This window comes from Octodon degus, unplaced genomic scaffold, assembly GCF_000260255.1.
Source record: "Octodon degus isolate 3935 unplaced genomic scaffold, OctDeg1.0 scaffold00003, whole genome shotgun sequence".
NCBI lineage: Eukaryota > Metazoa > Chordata > Mammalia > Rodentia > Octodontidae > Octodon > Octodon degus.
In genome coordinates, this window is record NW_004524579.1 from 25,055,471 (window position 1) to 25,078,555 (window position 23,085).

At 48.5% G+C, this 23,085-nt stretch overlaps 1 protein-coding gene across 3 annotated transcripts in view; it reads right to left on the reverse strand.

The window, feature by feature from the left end:
• Window positions 1-23,085, reverse strand: part of Zbtb7c (zinc finger and BTB domain containing 7C) — a 330,626-nt gene that overhangs the window by 107,507 nt on the left and 200,034 nt on the right. The window contains exons 1-2 of one of the 3 annotated variants that reach the window (XM_023714703.1): window positions 4,380-4,419; window positions 4,131-4,221 (exon numbers count right to left, since the gene is read on the reverse strand). The exons of the other annotated variants lie outside the window; for them this stretch is intronic. The gene's annotated coding sequence lies outside the window, so the exon portion shown is untranslated. Of the gene's footprint in view, window positions 1-4,130; window positions 4,222-4,379; window positions 4,420-23,085 lie in introns of those variants that run through there. 3 annotated transcript variants of the gene reach the window in all.

Genomic DNA, 23,085 nt, shown 5'->3' on the forward strand with positions numbered 1-23,085 from the left:
TGTACCAAGATGCTGTAGTCATAGGAAGGATAGCTACGCCACCTCCAACAGGCTCTGCTTTCTGATCTCTAGGACTTGTTACTCACTCATACGTGACACTTTCTGCTCTGGGCATCCTCTATGTCAAATGGGCAAATTCTGGCTTGCAGGATCTTTGTGTGGAGCAAGTTAGATCTTGTATGCAAAAGAAAGCACTTGAAATAAAGTAAGAGACACACACAACAGTCCATTCTTTCACATTTTCTTGGCTGTCTCCTTGGGCATGAAACCCTGCTCATGTTGCTGTGCTGGCATGGCCACCAGAGGAAGAAGCTGCTGTGGTCGGCCAAAGCTGGTTCTGCACAGGTTCAGAGGAACATCTAGCACACTCTGGGAGCAGCCCAGCTGTGGGAAGCTGCATGACATTTTCTGCAGCAAAAGCACACCCATTTTCTCTTTACACCTTTCCCCCTTTCCTTGCTCTGATTGAAAAAAAAAATTAAGACGCTTAGAAAGGAACAGGAAGGAACATTAAATTCTAACGCAAAGTTTAAATCTCCCTTAGGAACTTATGTAGTGGGACGTTGGAAAGCAAGAGAAGAGACAGCAGTCAGCCAAAGAGACAGCACCCCCTTGGAGAACTCTCCCTGCTGCCTGTCACCCCCATAAATGCGGTACATGGCTAAAAGTTAACCAGTGGTCCAGGGTTGGCAAGCTGTGGTTCCCAAGGATGAGAGTATCGGGGAAGGAGCTGAGAGGGGCCAGCAACCCTCTAGGGAGCACAGCCAGCTTCCTCTCAGTGGCTCTGCTTATGAACTGGAAGCAGTGACGGAGACGAGATCTCAGTGAACAAGAACATTCAATGATGGCAAGAAGATCTTTGTAAATATACCAACAACATACAGAGAATATGCTTAGTGGAGATTAAAGATGGGAAGGTTCTGTTGGGGAAGACAGTCTTCTTCAGAATGCCCTGGTTCCACAGGCAGTGACTACCCCAGAGCCTGCTGGCCTCCAGGAGGAGAAGCAAACAGTGGAATGGATACAGCTGGGAACCTGGTCAACCAAGAGAGAAATGTCTGGTTGGGCCCCCCACATTTTTCAAGATGACTAGTTGAGGGGTGAAGGAAGAGTTTTTCAAAATTTTTCCTTGTATTACCAATGAGGAAACTGAGACTTGGTTTGGTTAAATGACTTGTGAACTTGGCAAGGAGCCTGCTGTCCCAGTAGAAAGGCAGTGTGGAATCACAGGAATTCTGGACCCAGACTATGTATCCTTGCTCTGCCATTACCTGCTCACTGTGCGACATGAAGCAAGTTCTTCATCCTCTTTTGGCCTCTGTTTCTTCATCTATGACAGCTATTGGATGAATTATGTCAGCCAATACGGTATTGGTAAAGTGCTTAGAACAGAACCTGTCGCATATAAAGTGCCATAAAAGCATGCCAAAGAGATTAAACTAGCATGGTGCACACCCCAGCAACCAATGGCAAGATGGACAAGGGCAAAGGGAATGGGCCAATGCAAGACCCCCAGCATCTGATGGAGAAGAATGCTAATGCTACTCAGTATCAACCCAGGGAAATCACTGAGAGGCAGAGAAAGGGTCCAGACCTGGAAGGAGATAGACCGCAGGCATCCTCTCTCTTTGTTTCCTCTCTCTTTGAAGATGCTGACGAAGAGGAACTCACAGGCCTGATAAATCAATGCCAAGCAGGAAGGTATCCGGGCTGGACAAGCTGACAAGTTAAACATGCCTGTTTACCACCAGAGCAAACACTGGTTCCCAGCTCTGTCTGTCCTCTTGCCCTTTACTCTTGGTGGATTTGTTTTAGTTGTTGTCAAGGGAGCCCATCAGAGATGATGGGTGGTTTGGTTGTGAAAAGAGCTGTGAAGGTGTTAGGCAAACGAGTCTTCACTCTAGACGTCCTCACTTGGCTCTGTTGGGCCATGGGATGACCATGGCTGCACAGTGTGTTCCAAAGCATGGCCTGAACACGAAGGAGCTAGGGCTCAGCAGGGAGGCAGGAGCTTATTTCTACCCTGGCCCTGCTCCTAAAGGGCTGCAGGGTCTGAGGCAAGTACTGCTTCCTTTCTGGTCTGCACTGTTCTCATCAGTAAAATGAGGGTCTTATGCAGCTAGGTTCTCAATGGGGTGATGAGTTTGAGGACCGGTTTTGTATCTCCCATCTTTGATATGGAGAAAGGTCCTGCAGCCATTATGGCAAAATTGCTGTTGATGGCCCATCTTCTCCCAGCTCCTCTGCACTTTTCTGCAAGATTCTCTAAGCTTTAATTAGTGACCTGGCAGTGTACTGGAGTGTTCTTTCATTGAACAAATGCATGAAGTTTCCCCTGTCCCTGACTCTGCTCTAACAAGAAGAATAGGCAGCAAACTCCAAAGCAAAGGGTAGCACAAGCAGCTAAAGGGGAGGCTCCTGGGGCTGGAGAGATGGCTCAGTAGAATAAGTGCTTGTCTGGCAAGTGCAAGAGCCTGAGTTCAATCCCTGGTTCCACTAAATAAATAAATAAATAAATAAATAAATAAATAAATAGGAAGCTCCAGGCATGTCCTTCTTCACCTCCATACCCAGTGGCCCATCTTGAAGGCTGGAAGGCACCTTGCTAAGGCCAGGCGCATGTAGAGTACACAGCTGCAGACAAGTCCCCAATGTCTTCTCTGTATAATGGGATTTCTCAAGAGACTGGACATGAAAATGGCAGAATGCAGAGGATGATGAACCAGCCGATCCACTTCTGTCTTTCTTAGCCCCATATCTGCTTCCAAACAGCCCATCTGAAGGCTGCATAGAGGAGCCCTAGACCAGGGATCTGTTGGCCTTTCTTTGTCTATTGTATGCAAGCAGGAGAACAAAACACAAGCAAAGTGGGGCCTGTCTTATTCTAGGTGCTCATCCCATGTCTCACTCCTTGCTTAATTATAGAGCACCTATTATAAGCCAGGCTCTGTGTTCACTTCTCCCAACTAAATCAGAAGCTTCTGGAAGGGTAGGGCTCATAATTCATCCTTTTTCTTTCTTTTCCATCTATCTTGTGCTAACATACAGAACACCTGTGTATGTAGTAGTTAAAGGGCCCTGTAGCCACACTGATATGAATCCTGGTGGTCTTCTACTTACTAGCCTCAGTTTCTTAATCTTTGAAATGGGAAGAATAAAGAGCCCTTCCTCATAAGGTTCTCACAAGGATCCAATAAAGTAGTGCTTATGGAACATTTAGCATAGGGCCTGGCACAGAGGAAATACTCAGTAATTGTGTATAATGGAAGGGCTTACCAAGGTGAGTGGAGCTGAACTGCTTCCAAACAAAAGTTGTCATCATGAGCAAGTCATACGCATGTGCCATCCTTTCTAAATCACATGTGCGTTGACAAGCTATCATCACGGTGTCCATACCGTGCAAACAGAACTTTACCACAGCCAAACTCTACTACTATCTTAAATTTCCATTCAGAGACATCTGAGTTCCTGAGCTTCCACTAGCACCAAAAGTGTTATTTTCACCATTTCTGTCTCTTTCTTCTCTGAATGCTTTCTCAAAAATAACAAATAGCTGGACTGACTTGAATTTTTCGTTTCCACTTCTTCCCTAGATCCCATCCCAATTCCATCAATGTGCCACATAAACACTCACTAAGAGCTGATGCCCACCCAGCAGGCAAGGCATAGGGGAGGACAGCAGGTCTGCAGAGTCCTGGGCAGCCCAAGGAGGACAGCTAGGAGCTTCTACTCTTGGAGACCATGGCTCTAAGGGGCCGTGGTGTAATACAATGGCTGGCAGGGCCACAGAATGACAAGCGCCCCTGCGGGAGTAGGCATGTCCTAGTCTTTTGCAACCTGTTCAGATATTGGTTGAGAGTAATGAATGGAAAAGAGTCATTGTACTAATCGCTCTGACCCGGAGCTGCCAATTTGGCTCACATATGAGACGCACCTTCAGCCCACAAGTCTCCTTGGGCAAAATGACTGTGCTTCAAGTGACCAAGGGTGATGCCAAGCTCCTGTGGTTGACACCACTGGCTGGTTGACTGCCTGTTTTGCTAACACTCTCAGTGGAATGGGACTGGGAGGCAGGGGCTCCAGGATGCCTGAAGTCTTCTTCCAGAAGACATAAAAAGCAGGTCACTTACCTCTCTGGGTCTTCAGGGCCTTGTCTACAAAACCTGACATGAGGCTGATGAATCTGGGGTCCAATATTATTAGCAACCCTGGTTATTTTACCTGTAAAGAATATCCCTAACGTATAGATAGAGGAAATCTTGGTCAAGGAGCTTAAGCTTGTAGAAAACAGGCTCAGCAACCTGCCAAGCTCCCCATGGTCACAGGAAGGGTTCCTGATTTGCTTACCAGGAAATGAAAGGCTCCTTGGGCTTCCTTACCTGGCCACAGGGATGACACAAGCACAGGGCAGTGGGGAGTCTAAGGCCTTGAAAGGCCCCTGCTGCCTCAGCTATCTGCTTCCTCCCCAACCTCTATCAAGTCCAAGGACCTAGGAGATTGAGGCAGAGAAGGAGCGCAAGAGCAAGATTTAAATTCTCCAGGGCGGTGGGAGTGGGAGAGTCGAGGGCAAGAGCTTGGTACCTCCCTTTGGCTAACCAATTCTGCTGAGGAGCCAACTCAGAGAGGGGAAGGAGGGAGGGTCAGAAGACAGGGTGGGGCCAGGCCCAGGGGTTTGCGAGGCTATAAAACCAATGGGGCGGATTCATGAAAAATTCCTGAGCCTGGAGAGGGGAGACTGGGAAGATGGTGCCGGGCAGCGCCCCAGTTCACCAGGCCCACGCCCTTTGAGTTGCCCGGCCTGTTCAGACTGGTTTGCCCACCCTTCTTTCCCAGCCGGCCCCCTTGGCATGATCCTGGAGAAGGCAAAAACTCTAGATGTGGTGTAACCGCAGGCTCTGTCGCCGCGAAGGAGCGCGGGCAGTCGGAGCCCGCCGGCCGCAGGCCCTTGCATCGCGGCCCCGCCCCCAGCCCGCCCCGCCTCCGCCCAGGCCCAGAGCGCGCCCCGCCCTCCCTCCGCGGCCTCCCGGTGCTTCCGGGCCTCGCCCCCGCATTCTGAAGCCGGGCTTGCGGACCTCTCACCGCCCGCCCCTCCCGGGGTCTAAGGCTCCGACCGCCCGCCCCTCCCGGGGTCCAAGGTTCCGAGAGACTTGGTGCCTCCCTCCGCGTGGTCGCCTCAGTGGCGGGCGCCCGCCCGGGCGGGGGTCCTGCGGGAACCCAGCCAAGCGGAGGAGAGTTCGGAGCTGGACCCCGTCGCTGGCAGCAGCCGCCCCCGCCCCAACTCCAGGCCTGGTGCCAAGGCCCCGCCAGCCTGGCCGCCACCGCTATCTGCAGGGTGGTGGACAGTGCCAGCTGTGGGCGCCCCCACACAGGAGCACCTTCCACCGGAAACCAAGGCTGGGATCGAAGAAGGGATCAGTAGCTACGGGGAGCTAGGCAGAAGCCTAGCTAGCTCGCTTATTTTCTGGGTGACTTGGGCACGTTGCTTCTCTGGGTCTTGGCTGTTGCATCCGTAAAATGGGATAATCCTACCTGCGGTGTTGCGAGTTCGTTCATAGAGGCTGTTATTACCTCTTCCCCTCATTTGTGGTTTGGCAGAGGGATGAGCAGCATTTTATCCCTAAAGACGGGTTAAGCACCTCCTGGGTTTATGCAGGGAGCCCACCTGGTGCGGCGAGTGTCCGTGGGGTGTATTTAGATGTGGGGCTGAATCTCAGCCCTGCCATTCGTGGCTGAGTGACCATTCTCTGTGGATGATTGCCCACAGCAAGGAAGGGACCGCGATCTCCCCCGTGCCGAACTGATGCAGGGACTGACATTATGGGATGTTTTCAGCACATAGTAGGTGCCTCTCAGAAAAGAGAAGCTGGGCCTGGCAATGGTGGCCCAGGCCTGTAATGCCTGGGAGGCCTAGGCAGAAGAATCAAAAGTTTGAGCCTAGCCTGGGCAAGTTACCAAGACCCTGCCTGAAAAGAAAAACAAAACAAAAACCTGGGAGAGCAAAAGGTAGATATGAGAACCTCAGTTTCTGTGGCTTCAGAGCTCTAGGGAGGTGAAACCTACATGACAAAAATAGGGCTGACTGGAATCAGCACCCAGGGCTAAGCCAGTAGGAAGGGCAGTGGGCACACAGGCCTTGGGGTCTCACTATCTGTAGAGGACATCTATGAGCGAGCCCCCCCCCAGCTTTCTCCCTCCACAGCAAGAAGGAACATAGGAAAGCCTGACAGCTTCTGCTTTGCGGGAAGGCTTATCCATCTCTGTCCCATCTGGACAGGAGAGAAATGAAAAGGATGATTGGGAAATGAGCCCTGCACAATACCTCCACCCTCTACAAAGACTGTGAATGTAGCCGAACCTGGTTCCTGCCCTGGGCTGCGCTCTGTGACCCTGGGGTTCAGATGATTTCCAATCTGTACAACAAAGGCTGGGCCAGAGGCTCTGTAGGCCTGCTGAGCCACAGCCCTCCTCCCTGAAAGGAGCTCTGCACTCAGACATTTAGGGCTGTGGGGGTAAAGCCACTCACTGGTCAGGTTAGCTGAGGAAACAAAAGCTCAGAGAAGGGACTTGCCCAGGTCTGTGCGCTTTCAGGGGCACAGCCAGTTACCTTACAATCCATTACACCATACTGCCTCCAATTACTTTGGTTAATAATAGCACCTAGTCGGCTGGTGACCAAAGCAAACCTCTGAGGCCGTCTCAAGAAAGCGCAATGGAGATGCATTTGTTTCACTACCAGAAACAAGTTGCTTGGGAAAGTGAAGAGAGTGCTCCAGACAGCCTCCAGCAACACCCTTCGGGCCTGCAGGGAGTTAATGGTGGGTGGTGGGTGGCAGCTCTTACCAGGTGGGGGGGAATTTGCCTTTGTGAACAGGGCCAGGGCTCTGGGAAGAAAGTCCAAGGACACTGGGCTCTGAGTACTAATATGCATTTTTATTCTGCAATAATTTTCATACTGAGTTCAAGAGGCACCAGCTCCAAGTACATAAAACCAAATCAAATTAAATTAATTGATTTTATTGAAACCTGCTGCAGCTGTATTCAAGCCCACAGCCAGGGGCATGACCCTCATAAAATACCAAAGGGGCTTTTGAAATAATTAAATTAATCACACCCTGGGTTATGCACAAGGGCCTGCTCCTGTATTCACAAGCAAGCACATTCTGGGCCACGGCTGCTGGCAGGGAAAGTGCCCGTGGACACAACACAGGCCCAAATATGGCTCTGCCTAAATGAGCCACAGACCCAGACTCACGAGCCTTTCTGCTCTGCCTCCTCATCACAACACAACTCACACTCATTTGTTCATATACATACATACACTCACCACTAGCTGGAACCCCTTTCTTGTTCTCCCTGTCTGGCCTGGTTCACCCTCTCCCTGAAGCATTCACACCCCTGCTCTTAGATGATGCACTTTCTTGGTCGCTGTTGTTTCTTTGAACATAAAAAATGGGCCTGTGCCTTCCTTGATGCTCCAGGAGCTCAGGGGAACCCAGGGCGTGTTTAATCTCACAATTTTAAGGACTCTGCTGATGGAAAGAACTGCGAACATTTACTCAACACCTGCAGTGCTAGGCATTATTCAAATGACTCCAGACTAGCAGTGCCTTAGCTCTCACGGGGCCTATACTCCCACCCACCAATCAGGACTGTTGCTATCCTTCTCCTACAGATGAAGGTAGTGAGGTACAGGAAGGTCAGGCCACATGCACTTGGAAATCCAGCTGGTGACAGACACTGAGTTATACTGCTTCCCAGGACATCGGATCACTATTTCCATAAACCCCAGGGTTGCATCATTGTTTGCAATGGCAGCCCCACCAAGTTCAGACACAAGATCTACCACCCAGTGGGGTGGTAGAAGGGATACTACTTTAGGGCTGTGGGGAAGGGACACTCACCAACTGTTGATTTTACAAAGGCAGAAATGTGCATGCCAGCAAAGGGAAGGTTCTTGTGAACGAACTTCCAAACCATGGCCTCATTGGCACCATGGAGCTCTGGTCCTTGCCATACCTTCTTGGGTCACAGGAGGCAAAGTCCATCACTGTCCCTCCTGCCCAGCAAGCTTTCAAAGCCACTCTTCCCAGACTTCCCTCTGCCCCTCACCCACTCCTCTCAACACCAAATGCTGCACCCGCAAGGTTAACCTCAATAGAGCCCTGGCTGCCTGCCAACAGGAAGCCCCTCCTTAGTGCCTGAACTTGAGCTGCTTAACACAATCATCAGAACCATGACTACTCTTCATGGCCTTTGCACTGCTCAGGACCAGCCGCACACATTGCTGTCTCCTTTAATCCTGCAACAGCCTCATTTTATAGATGAGGAAACTCAAGTGCAAGAGGCACTGGCCTGCTCAAGGACACAAAACTAGTACCTGGTGGAGGAAGGACTCAAAGCTAATTTCTGTTTAAAATTATCAATACTTTTTGTTTAGTAGTATGGCATACCTTTGTATTACAGTTCCCCCATATTTTTAGGTTATTATTCTTTCTTTTTCTTTGTCCTGGGAATCGAACTCAGGACCTTGCACTTGCCAGGGAGGCACTGTGCCACTGAACTATATAGCTCCAGCCCCCCTATATTTTTTGACTACTATTATTTGATTGCCTCTTCATAAAAGAAGAAAAAAAAATTTTGTGTTCTTTTTTTTAGGGAAAGGTCTACAGGGTTTTCAGACCCTGTAGATCAGACTAGATCGGACTCATAGTGATCCACCTGTGTACAGCTTCCCAAGAGCTGGGATTACAGGTGCGCACCACCACACACAGTCTCAGTCGCCATCTCAGTGCGGCCCCAGAGGGAGGGCCAGCATGACAGGCCTGGGGATCAAACCCCCGGCCCCTGTGCCTGCTTGCAGGCACTTTAATCCTCTGACCTATTTGGCCAGCCCTCAAGAAAAATTTTTAAGTTGTGAAAATATATAACAGCCATTTTACTATTTTAAGTGTGCAATTCAGTGGCACTGAGTATACTCACAATACTGTGCAACCACTGTCACTATTTCCAAAGCTTGTATTTTCCTCTTTTTTCCCCTCCTTCCTTTCCTTTTTTCCTTACTTCCTTCCCTCCCTCCTTTTCTCTCTCCATCCCCTCCCCCCATTTTTTAAACAGGATCTTGTTATGTCATCCACGCTCTTCTCAAAATTTTGACCCTGCAGCCTCCCAAGTGCTAGGACACACACGTGCACCATTATGTCTGGCTTATTTCAAAAACATGTTGAACAACCCAAACAAACCCTAAGCACTTCCTCCCTTCCCCCATCCCATCCCACAGCCCCATGATCCCTTCTAATCTTTCTGTATGAATTTGCCTATTCTAGATGGTTCACTTAAGAGGAATCATATACCACATGTGCTTCGTGTCCACAAAGCCAGTTCTCCTAAAGGATTAACCAGATCCTCAGCTTCAGGACCTGCCCAAAGTACACAGTGACCAAGTCCTGCCTCCGCCTCAGGGATGCGGTGACAGAGGGAATGCTGCCATGGGGACATCACCACAGGGAGGGCTAGTGCTCTGGAGGCTCAGTGTCCCTGGCTACTTGCAGGCAGACCTGATTTAGTCCTGAGCAGTAGCGACAAGAAAGATGAAACAGCATACTGGGGAGAAGAAAAAGGCATCCCTAGCAGGGAGATGTGGCATAGTTACCCCAGCACTACGGGACCAGGGCACAGTAATGTCCCTGGCAGTCAAGAACAGCCTAGGATGGACCACATTGGGTGACAGTTTTGCTGAAGTGAAACTGGAAGCCACTGTCCACCCTGAGCAAGCCCTTCAGGGTGCAGTCAGGGAGGCCACCACCCTGGTCTGGGTGCATCCTGTATACTGTGCCACGAGGTGACTAGGTCGTGCTGTCACTGAGGGAGCTGTTGCTGAATCCTCTCTCCCAGCCCCTGCCTCTTAGGAGGGCCCTCAGATGAAAGCCCGGGGTTGAGCCTGGCAGCAACCTCTGCCAGCCCTGCCCTTCTTTTGCCCGATGACCTCCGTCCTGCCCTTCCACCATTGCGCTTTCTGCACAATGGCCATCCGGACCCAGCTGTCTTGTAACCCTCCCTCCTTGGCCAGAGGCAACGGCCACAGCCCTTCTCCATCCTCCCAGGCCTCCCACCCACTCCTGAACCTCCACTTTGAAGGCTTTCTTCAAACAGTGACCTTCTCTAGGCCACAGTGCACACTCTGCACACGCACCCTCGCTTCCCCTCCCAGCACCGCCCGCCCCTCCCGCCAGCCCAGCCTACTCGTTTCCTCTGCCCTTTTCACCCTCTGGCGCCAGGACCTGGCTATTCCAAGCCTTGGCCCAGCTCCTTCCTCCTTCCAGCAGCTCCCTCATGAGGGCCTCCAGCTCTTGCCTTTTGTGTGGAGTTAACTCTCACCCAGCCCCCACCCCACACACCCTGATAGCATGCGGCACTAAAATAGGCGGGCATGGAAGGCGGCAACCCAGCACAGACCCAACGCCTGAGTTACTACTCGGAAATGTCATATATGGGCCACTGTCTTGCTAGGATATGTGTGAATGTGAGTGTGGGGTGTGTGTGTGTGTGTGTGTGTGTGTGTGTGTGTGTACACATGGCATGCTAATAAATTCTGAATCCTTCTAAGTTTTTCAAAGCAAAATTTTGCCCCTTGCCAGATACAATGAAGAAGTGAAGATGAACCGCCAGAAAGACCAAGAGTCCTTTCCTAGTCACCCACATTTTTTTTGCTTCCTTCGTAACAGCAGCCACTGCATTTCCCTGAGAAGATTCTAGGGCAATTACTGTAGAGCTTATAAAATTACACTGAACAGTATGTTTGAAAAGATAATTTTCTGTGTTCGGCTCAGTGAAAAGTTTCCCATAAAAGCAGCTACAGTTAGATAAAGGTGCCCGCCTACATAAAACACTTTCTGTGGGGTTTCAGATCCCTCACGTGGGGTGGAAAGGAGGGGGAAGAGGATCTCAGAAAGGAAGACGAAGTTCATTTCTCTGATTTGGCCCTGGGAACTGGGAAAACACGTTCTGAGGGTATCACAGTCAATGTTTGCTCCACAGAGCTTGTAGTCAGGCCCTGAACTTGAGCAGTGAAGGGCAGAGCCTGGCACGGAGCTGCGGTGGGGTGAAGGGGCAGCTTGAAGGCTGGGCTGATAAACTGTCCTGGGCTTCCCACTCCAAGGCTTCTTATCAAAGGCTCTCGGAAAAGGTCTGCTTGCTGCGGGACAACCTCCTGGGACCTCTGTCCCCAAAGCTCTCAAATCCAGAAATAACGCTTTTTTTTTTTTTTTTTTTTTTTTTATAAAGACCAGATTGGTATGTAGTGTTTTCTAAACGTGACAGAAAATCCAGCCCATATGCCCTAAGGAAGAAAATGTGATGTTAAGTTTAGTTAAATAAAAGTTAAACATTTTTATATGACAAGATACTACAATCCAAATTAAAAGCCAAATGGAAGTAAGTATTTGAATTATATATAATGCACATAGGTTTAAATCCATTATATCAAAAAGAGCTCCTACAACTCAGTAAGGAAAATGATAAAGTGTAAATGTCTACTAAAATTATTTAAACTGTGGGCTGGCAGTGTAGCTCAGTAGTAGAGTGCTTGTCTCTTATGCACAAGGCCCTGGGCTCTATATCTAGCAACACACACACACACACACACACACACACACACACACACACACACACTCCAAAGTTAAACTATTCAATTTCACTAACCTTTTTATATGTAAAAACCATCTGCTGAGTACTGATGAAAATATAGGAGCAGATATATTAGAGAAAGGACACTCAATGAGCTAAATCTGAGATTAATTCCTCTATTGTGCAAAACCTCAGGCAAATCACTTTTCTGGTCTGGGACAGTCTCCTAGGTCTTATTTTAATGAAAGTTGCAGAGTGGCACTGGCCTTGCGCATTTTGCACCAAGCATGAAAATGCCTTCTTATACTTCTCCCCTTCTCTGGACAACTCCAGAAGGCTTATCACATTTTCTTCTCCACCCTCGCCCCTCTGGATGATTAGAAACAGAAGATGTACTAGGCCCACTTCCCATCCCTGGAAACTGTGCAGACAGAAGAAGTGACCCAGGGCTGCTTCCCTGTTCCTGCAGGGCTCTAGCTGGGCCACGGGGTGTGTCTGTGCCACAGCATCTGTTGTCTTGATGGGCAAATGGAGAACTGGGACAGGCAAGTGGACAAGAGAGATAGATAAGGCGTAAGGAAAGAGCAGGGCCTTATTATCAGCGGCTTTGGGTACCAATCCCAACTCTATCACCTCCTAGCTGCTGGGTAGCTCCTTTCTTTGCTGCTTGGGCTTCTCCCCTGTAGAATGGGCACACGCTCCCCACCTCACAGCCTTCTTGCCATGTCTTGGTGTCTGTTGCACAGTTTGGCACACTGGAGAGAACCCCGCCCTGCTGTTACTTGTTCATTTTGGCTCCCCAGGTTAGATCATATGTCATTATGGACAGGATCTGTGTCTCTGTAGAGGGCGGGAAACCCAAAGGGGCTGAGAGGACCAGGCCAACACCAGGGCCCTGCCGCCATGGCTGTCAAATGTGCAGCCCTGGCACATTATCTTGCACATAGAAGGTGCAAAATAGCATCTGTAAAACGAATGAGTGAAACTTATGGATAAGGCAGCTGATGGTCAGAAAGCCAAAGTGACGCGCTTAGGGCTCCACAACTCATTAGCTTCTAGAGCGTCATGAAGTCTTCTTAGCATGCGCACCATGCAGAGGAGGAAACACAGCCAAACACATAGTTCTTGAAGTCTGATGTTGACCAGGGGAAGTCCCATTTATACTTGTTTCCCCATGTCATTATAATAATGCCTACTTTCACTCTCAAAAGCATCCCATTCAGATGATGCATTATCTGTCCTCCCTGTTAAAAGGAAGAGTGGAGGAGGGACTGTTTCCCTGACACCTTCTTCCCCCTCATGTTACATCTGTCTTAACCTTAGCCCGAACTGCAATTAAAATGTCATTCCATCATCTGCTCCCCGAAAGCCCAGTTTGAGCCACACTCACCCCAAAGACCACCTTCCCCCAGAAAAAGCTGCAAACATGCAAGCCAGCATCAAGCATGCCCTCATGGGGTGATGGGTGCCTGCTGCTTCTCTGCCCTGCCCTGTGTCATCAGGGAGTGAACCTAAAGCGCCAGCACAGTGGTCTCAGTGTACTGGATGACCGTAAGCACATGTTTGCCTGTCCTGAGAAGCTCGGCTAACTGGCATTTAGCCTTTCTATTTGGCAAGGACATCAGGACCCATCAGGATGAGCAGAGATTCACCCATCACAGTCCAATGGACCTGGCAGCTCTTTCAGAATGAAAGCATCTCTCTCCCAAGGGAAGCTCACCCAGTCAGGGAATAACCACAGGGGCAAGTATTACCAGGCTGGCTCTGGGGTGGGTGGGGAGATACCTTTCTGTTGGCCCTCAAATGCTCAGATGTGACCAGGAAGAGAAAAAGACCTGTGAGCACCTTAGCAGAGAAAGTGACTGGTAAACCCCTACTTGTCCGTGGATGAGTTCAAGGCCTGGTGTCCCAGACGTCTCTCGAGGGTCTTTCTCAGTTAACTGCTTGCCGTGGGCTCAGCCCCTCTCCTGTGCCCTCCCTTTGCACTGGCCGATGTCAGAGCCCTGCCTGCTATGACTGCTTTCCAGGAATATCACAGGAGTGTTTGGAAAGAGACCCTTTAATGCCTGATCTCAGAGGGAGCTGCAGCTTGACTTTGCATAGCTTACTGGCACTTAGCCACCCAGCTAGACATGTTAAAAACTAGAACCTGGGGTGCAGGTTCCACCATTGTGGGTCTGGTACCCCAAGTCCCCTTGGCTCTGGACCTCCCCAGATCTCTCCTTGCACCTGCCTGAGCCTGGGGACCCCCACTGCCCATTGCTCCTAAGCCCACCATGAGATAGGCAAGAGGACAAAGCAGGTCTTGAGGCTTCTTCCCCAAGCCAGTGACACTCATATTCCCCAACACTGGACCCCAGCCGTCTCTAGCAGTGAAGATGCCACCCTGGGAATTCTTTGCCCTCAGGTGCTCAGGCCCCGAATTCCCCTCTCCTTCTAGATTCATTTCCACCACTTAGGCCACATCTTCACTCTGCAAGGAATATTCCAGAAACCTCCATTGCCAATTCTGGTGCTCATCTCAGCATCTGTGAGACTATACAACACCTAGGAAAACACTCTTTTGTGATGGGAGAGACAACTAGCACCTGGGGATGGAGATGCTATCTATGCAAATCACTGTGGCACCAGCCCCAGTCAACGGGACAGAAATGACACACAAGTATCAGCTTTCAACTCTCTACTCCCCCTGGAACATAGGTCATAACAGGTGTCTGAATGAAGGATAAGTGACTGCTAAGGGCTGGCTACTGTCCTGGATACATTCATTGCTTTGTTTAGGGTGGCAACCGTGCAAGGCAGATAGGACTGTCCCCATGACTTGACAAGGAAATGGAGACTCAGGGTGTAAGGTTTCCTTGAGTCCGCTCACAAGCATCAGTCCCCCAGTGCCCCAGGTTGATCAGTCCTGTCCCTAGAGACATTTTTCTTGTGATTAGCATTTGGAGATTCAAAAAGGACCAAAAAGTAGCCCCCACTCTTGGGTAGTTCATAGAGGCAGATAGTCTGGTTTAGAACCACCTGTGACAAGAACCAGGCACTGCAGGGCCTGCCCCCAAAGCTAGAACTTCTATTTGCAGCTGGCAGGCAGAGGGAGGCCACACTCCACCTGCAGTTTGAGAGAAGCATTGAGAAGGGTGGTAGGGGGCTGGGCCATGACAGACAGATGGGCTTTGAGCCGTGGACGGGCTAGAGCAGGGTCGGGCAGCTTAGAAGATAGACTTTAAACAGTAACCTAATGGGAGGGCCCCAGGTGGGACAAGCCTGTGGTGAGGGTCACCAGCACATATCATGATGCTGCTGATCACCCAGCTTAGGGCAGTGGGCCATGGCAGAGGCAGGGCTGGAGAGTTCCTGGGGAGTCTGCTCCAGGATGTGTAATTCCCAGCAGGAGCTGCAGGATAGGAGGGGGCGGGTGGGAGCAGGGGAGCTGCAGCCAGCAGCTGGTGCCCTCCTTCCACCAACATGTCTGGGAGAATCAGCGACCTCTTGGCCTCCATCAGCGGGATCCAAGGGAGGCCAGATAAGTGAACGCAGAAGGACACAGTGGCCACAGTGCTCTAGACTTGCTATTTTTCCACACACTTGATTGATGTGCCCCTGGGACCACAAGAAACAGACTTTTCTGGGGCTGGAGTGGAAAGGGCAGTGACAGCCAGGGTTCTGGGGCCGGGTCTCTCCCTCGGAGAGGTGTGGCCTGGAGTGGAGAGAGGGTAGCATTTGCTGTGTCCTCCCAGGTCTGCTGCAGTGAAACAGGAAGGGACCGTTGCCTGCTTCAGGCCTCCCCATTTTCTCTTCCCTGGGTGAGCCCGGCTTGGGAAGGACAGGCTCAGATAAGGAAGCTTTCATGCAGAAGCAAAGGGGCTCTGTAGGAGGAAGGGTGTGCTGGAGAGATGAGTGTCCCCACCCATCTCTTGAGTCAACTCCCTCACGCCCCTTACCTTATTTTGGCCATTGACTCACTATGAGACGCTCCCAGCCCTCAGTTTCCACTTCTATAAAACAGGCTTTAGAGCCCCCCTTTAGTTTTTCTCCAGTCCTTGTCCATTTTCCTCTTCCTAGATGTTTCCAGATCTGAGGACGAGCTCACCTCTAGTTTTATGTGTTACAGTTTTCTACTTCTACACTGTGGTTTGAAAAGTCTGATGGTATCAGGGGCATTGGACCTGGAACCTGATTAAGCAAATCATAGATTCCCTCAAAGTACAGGAAACAATGATTGTTGAACTTCTACTCCATGCTGGGCCCGATGCCAGCTGAAAATGTTTACAGCAATTATCTCATTTAATTTTGACATCAGCTCTGGGAAGAGGCCATTTTCACTCTGATTTCTCTCACTTGGGCATAATTTCCTACATTTCCTCAGTCGCTTTCCCATCCTCTTTGGGATAAGACCCAGGCTCACCCCCACCCACGTTTCTCACACTATCCTGCAATACTCCTGGCTTGGCTGGTGCTGATGAATAAGCTGTTTGTCCACATGTAATTTCAGGCCCACAATCTTGGGGCTTCTCTGCCCATTCCAGTGTTGTCTTTCCCCAGCCCCCTTCCACCCCCCCTTCTGGCTCCCCCCAAAACAGGGCAGAAAGGAAGGTGAAGGAGGTGTGCTAGGGAAGCATAGCATTTAAGGAAGCGCTGACCCCTAGGCACCAGCCTGCACTTGCAGGAACCCGAGAGTGGGTGCTCCTTTAAATTTTGCCCTACCTGCCTCCTTGCCTCACCCCAGGCCTGCCCCTGCCCCAGAGTTCTTCACCAGCCCAAAGGACCCCTATGGCCCCAAAGACCACGCCCTCCCCATGGCTCCTGCCACTGGGCCACGTCAACCTCACGTGTATCCACTGCTGCAGGGCCGAGACCACATTTCCTCCGTGGGCATCCACATCCCAACCTCCAGACTTGCTCTCCTCTGCCCTCATCTGTCCTCCACTCCTCTCTCTTTGAGAACACTAACTCGTCTTTTAGAATCCATATAAAAATTACTGTTTATCATTTCAATGAGACATTATATAACTATTAAAATTATTTTCCACATGAGCGAATTCTTTTATAACATAAGAAGAGGCTTCTTGACCTGTAACTAAAAACTGAGAATTAATAAAAAATATTAAATGGCTTGCCATAACAATATTTTCTATGACAAGTCCAATGGGCAAAGCAAAAGAAAGATAAAGACAAATAAGAAAATGCAGCTACATAGGTCACAGACAAAGGGTTAATACCAGTAGTCCATGCAAAACTCATATAAATGGAAGGGATAAGAACTAAAACCCAGTAGAAAACAGGCAAAGACATGAACAGACATACACAGAAAAAGGAGCTATTAAAACTGACTCAAACACACAAAAAGACGTTCCATTTTTCTCATTACAAGGGGAATGAAAATTAAAATTACACTGAAACTGTGCGCACAAGATTGGCAAAGATTCCACCCCTCCGCGATGCCTTCTATTGAAGGCTATGGGCAAGCAGGCGGGAACAGAACCTGGCAGCACCCGTGCCGAGGAGTGTGGCAACACCTAGAGGCTTACCCTGAAGCGACATTTCCAAGCGGGAGAAACGTGAGCAGCATTGCGGCCCTGTGTGTAATTGGGAAATACTGGGAAATATCTACGTTGCTGTACATGGGGAAGAAGATAAATAAACTGGTATGCATAAATAATGGAGAATTATACAGCGATGGCAAAGAATGAGGAGGACTGCTGCGAACTGGTATGAAGTGATTTCCGTGAGAGATATTAAATGAATAAAGTATTTGAAAGCATATGTAATATGCTACCTTTTTAAGACAGAAAGAGAAAAGCTATAATTTTGCTTATTTTCACAAAAAGTCATTAAAGTATAAGCAACAAGCAATTAAACTGGTTACCTACAAAGAGAGAATAGGACACAAGAAAGAATAATATATTCTCAAGTAGAGCTTTTGATATAGTTTTGACTTTGAAAAACATGCTAATATTTTATATATTTTTAAAATTATATTAAATCAATAAGAATGGAAAAGAAAATCTTCAAACAGAAAAAAGAACCTAGCTATATCTCAGATACTAAAATCATACTGAAGAGACAGAAAGAAGGAAAGACAAACTCTAGTAACTTACGACCATGGCAGGCTGGGCTAAAGCACAAGGGAAAGGAAACTTGTTCGCTGTAGTGGTATTGGCGAAACCATTTTCAAAGTAGTTTAGATATAAGAAAAGATTAAAAAATGACTGAATGGCTATGAGAGACCAGAATTCATTGTGATAGAACATATAAATATGGGGTGGGGAAGGCAGGAAACAACCCTGTGGAACTGAAATGGAGAAAAAGGTATCAGTGTGGATTCATGACTTCTAAAATAGGAACATGCACATGTGTATATGTGAGTGTACATGCCTATTTGTATGTGCACTTATAGGCATAATCTGTTACGTATGAAAAGTATGTGCCTACCCTTGAAAGGGCCCAACGGAAAGACACTCGGCAGCAGTAAACACATTTGGTGTAAGATCATAACACTTAAGTGCTGTTGTCCATGACGAGGAACCAGAGCTGCCCAGAGAAGCGACTGCTTCCTATGCTGGTGCAGGGCAGGTACCCCACAAGCCCACAGCCTCTTCTTATGCCAGAAAGGAAGAACATGCAAGAATCAGGCTTAGCGACATATTAACACGAGAGTGAGCCTAAGGGGGTCACCCATCAAATCTGGGACAAATTAAGCAACAAAAGACCAGGTGTGGTTAAAAAACGTAAATGTGAACATTTAAATTAAAAGTAAAATATTATAGTAAAAGACACATTGCCATTAATTCCCATACTTTGAACATGTATGCCATCGGTCTTGCCACTTTCTGAGATGGTTATGGAAGTTCTCTTTTGTGATTGTCTTTCCATGCTTGCCTTGATGTCCTGAGTCTATTCAAAATGTTTACAGCAAGTACTATCAAATAAACACATCATGCGCAGTGTCCCTCATCCACCTTATCCACCAAATCTGGCACCGTGCAACTCCTGGCTTCTGCCCAAAGTCAAAATGACCATGAAACGTAAACATTTTGACTCCATTCGGGACATCAAGGCAGTCATAATAGTGCAATTAAGGATGCAGATTTTTTTTAATTAACTATTCACTGTATTTTTTAATGTATTTAGCACAGGGTCTCACTACACAAATCAGACTCTTAGTGATCCTCCTGTTTTCAGCCTTCCAAAGGCTAGAATTACAGGCACAAACCGCCCTGCCCAGTCTCAATAGCCAGCTCAGCATGCCCCAGGGGCACGTCTGGCACAGCACACTGGATCAAACCCTGGTCCCTGTCCCTGTGACTGCCTAAGCCAGTGCTTTAATCTGCTGAGCTATCTGGCTGGCCCTTATTCACTGTATTTTTTAAAATCACACCTCATAATTGTTAAGCATGGAGACAATGTAGGAGTCGGAAAAGGAGCATTTGCAGTCATGTTAAGGACTGAAAGAGAAGGAGTCATCAACAGATGCTTCATATAAGGAGCTGTCTGACAGCGAGGCAGAATTACGGCCCTGCCATGGGTGGGTTAAGCTGCTTTCCCACAGACTGCTTCCTATTTCCAGAGGAGAAAAAAAGCAGCTATCATATCATGGAGAAATCAGACAATACCTAGGCCAGGAGATAAAACAACTTTCCCAATGAAGGCCAGTGAATGTCTTCCCAGATGATTCCCCAAGAAGCACCAACAGGCCCATACAAGGGTCTGGCTAAGAGCAAGGGCTCAAGGAAGTATCAGACACATAAAATGGGAGCACTTTATTAAAATTAAGGGGGCATTGCATTCTTCAAAAGAGTCAGTGCCAGGTGGGTGCAGTGGGACACACTTCCAATCCCAGTTACTCTGCAGGTTAAGGCAGGAAGATCACAAGCTCAAGGACAGCCTGGACAAATTGTAGAGCCCTGTCATGGTTTGTGTCTAGTTGTCCCCCCAAAGCCTCATGCAGTCTTGGGGTGGTTTCCAGAGTTTATGATTAATTCATGATCCAATGCTGGGATTATGGGTGTGAGGGTTATACCTACCCTGGGGCTGATAGCCTGCAAACAATATGGGGGAGGGAGAGAGGCTTGCTAGCTGCTGCCGCTGCTGCTCCTCCCTTCCGTCTTTGCTGTTTTCAGCCTCCATGAACTGCTGCCCTCTGCTATAAGCCTGTCTGTTTTGGAGCCAGCTGAGTATGGACCGAAACCTCCACTAACTGAGCTAAATAGACCTTTGCTCCCTTAATTTTGAGTTTTGGGTATTTGTCCCAGTAACAAAAGTAACCAAGACAAGACCTTATCTGGAAATAAAATAAAAAGGGCTAGAGGTGTTGCAGCTCAATGATAAAGCACTTTCCTAGCATGCATCGGGCCCTGAGTTCAATTCCCCTGTACTTTAAAAGAAAAATGAAAGGAAGGGAAGAAGCAAAGAAGAAAAAAAAATAAAAAGAAATGAAAGACAAAGAAAGGCTGTAAAAATGTTCTGGATTAAAGCAGGTTAAGGAATAACATGTGACTGTTGATGGAATCCCCTACTGGAGAGAAAAATGCTATGACAGACATAGCATAAAGTTAATTGACAAATTCGAAATGCAAATGATAGATTAGATTTAAGAAAGTATGTGTGAATGTTAAAGCTGTGGATCAAACATACCATGATCATGCCAGGGAATGTGTTTCTCTTTGGGAAATAGCTGAAGTATTTAGGTTGAAGGTCTATGACCATGTATGCAACTTACTCTCAAGCTGTTTGAGAATAAGAAATGCATGCATGTGCACACCCCCACGAGCACATAGATAATGAAAGGGCACAGAAGATAAAGCAAATGAGGTGAAATTTTAATAGGTAAATCTGACATATAAGAATACGAGGGCTGCCGGGGAGATAGCTCAGTCGAATAAGCACTTCCCTGGCAAGCACAAGGGCCTGAGTTCAACCCCCGGTTCCGCCAAAAAATAAGTAAATAAATAAATAAAAATAAAAGAATATGAGGGTTTTTCTCAACTATTTTGATTTTTTCCACTCTCATGATTGGAAATTATTTTGAAACTTAAATATTTCTCTGTATGTTCCAACACCTGCAACAAATTCCCTTCCTGTGGGTGCACACTGTCCTCAGCCAGGGAACAGTTCTGAATAAACCGGATCTGATTCTATGGATGGCCTTAAAGAAGTCTCTATACTCTTGTGGTCTCTGCTCCCTTGTTGGTAGGGTGTTGCCCACCACTTGGACATTTGGACAACTAAGGGAGATCACAAGTGTGAGGGCGAGCCAAGGGCCCGCCACAGGAAGGGCTGGTCCAATGTGAGCTGTCACATCAGTTGTGCTTTTTTTGTCACAAACCTTTTCAGGGTCATGGCTGACAGCTGTCTACTTTTCCTCCAGACACCTGTGCTCTCCAGCAAGTCTGTGAGCTGATAAGGAAAGTCTGTCCAGAGTTGGCTCCAGGCGGGCTGCACCTGGAGAAAGCTTTCCTGTGGCGTTGTTCCCCTGTTAGGCCTCAGGCTTTGGGAGCTGAAGCACTTGCCCTCTTGGCTTGACTCACACTGGGCCTCACCTAAAAAATCCTTTCCTTTGGAGTTGTTCTCCTCAAATTCCACTCTCTCAGCTCTTCAAGAGCTATTTCCGTCCCCTCCCCTGGCTCCTTCTCCAAGTAAGGATTTGATGTGGCATTTCAGACTGGATGTACTTCTGGTCCCCTCTCTTTTCTCCCAGGAGACCCCTCTGTGACAATGTCAGCATTTCCAAGTTCCTGGCAAAAGAGCTGTGATCCCTAACAAACAGACAGCGTGTGTTCGTATGCACACAGGTATATCTCTATGTGTGTGAGCATGTGTTCTTATCTTTGGCATAGTGTTTCCTTAGAGACCTTGGAATTAGCACTCAGCCTAGGCCTGCTGCAATGAGGATTCTGGACCTAGCCCTACTCTGGTTCACTGTGCTGAGGAGGTACAGTAGTGTCCCCATCTTTCATTTACTTCTCCACCAGTGCTGCACCCAGGAAGCTGAACCCTAAGAAATATGGTGATGGACTCCCTCAAATGACTTCCTGTTAGTTCACCTGATGCAGCCTCATGTGGGGACTACAGAGGACAAGAGAGAAGGTCAAGGCTGGGACACTTAGTGCCTTCTCTTTCTTTCTCCAGGGATGCCCCAGGTTGGCTATGACAATGGACCAGAGGTCACTTTCAGACAAGGTGGCTACTCATCCTTTTCTCCCTGTCCCTGTCCTCAGCACTTGTTCCCCTCTTTGCCCTTCAGCCCCTCATTGTAACATCCCCCCATTGTAACACCCTGGCTGCTGAACTAGGTCTCAAGTTCCCTGCATCTTGCCCTGGCCTTTGGACTCGCCTCCCTTGGGTGCCCCATTGAGTGTGCCAAGCATCCTGTTGGCCCTGATGCACACAGATGGCTGCAGTGATGTGGTGCCTGCCCCCATGAAGTGTCTGGATTTGTCTTTGCATGAGGCCAAGGTACCATGCTCGTGAGGGACTCCACTACAAGGGTCATTGGACTGTAGAACAAAAAGCCAGGACTATGACTTCAGATCGCCCATGAAGGGATGCTGCTTCATGCTCTGCTTTTTTTCCCCCATCTTTTCATAACTAACTGTTAATTGAGAAGTATTACAAGAAGGGAATTAAAAGAGAGAAAAGTTGGTAGAGGAATGCCTTTCTTCTTGCCTAAACCTTTTGTCAGAAACTCCAGGAACCTGATTCAATGAGACGAACATGTGGCAGAGCATGTTCTTCAAAACTAGTTTCGAGAGACACTCGGAGCTCTTTATTATTCATTCTATTAAAATCAAAATATTAACTAATGCCTGTTGTAGCATCAGAGTGGGCCTGGTAACTCCTCTGATGCATTGTCTATTTGAATGTGAAGAAGGCATTTCATGTGCTGCTGCTGTTAAGTCCATTCTGTATCTTGCTCTGAGTGGAAGACACTGGCAGGTCTAGGACAAAAGCAGCAGAGCCAGTTGGGGGGCCATTGTGCCAAGGTCCCTGTGAAAGGATGTCTCTTTCCAGCCCTGCCCTGTGCTGTAGCCCCTGATGGTGGCTGTGGACATTGGCAAGGCCCCGTCCAGGCCCAGGATGGTGGCTTCCCATATCTAAGGCCAGAACTGATTTTGAAGTGACCAGAGGGCCTGATGAACAGGGACCTGGGGCTTAAATCAAAACTGCTTTTCAGCTTTCTTGGCTCCCCATTGCTACCTTTATCTCTGGAGGGAATACCACAATAGAAATGCATTCCATTTTTCCAGCAGGCACAAACAAATCTAGCTTTCAGCACTCCAGTGTGTCATGCAGAGGTGTTATGGTGATGTTTTAATGGGCCCTTAGGAAGATTGTGAGTCTCTTAGCTCAGTGCACCACCTCCTCTTCGAGGCCTGGGGTAAGACCAGAGAACTCAGTTAATAGGGTACCCTGGGCAGCTGGGGCAGGGAGGGGGAGTGTACCTATTGCCCTGGGTTACACAGT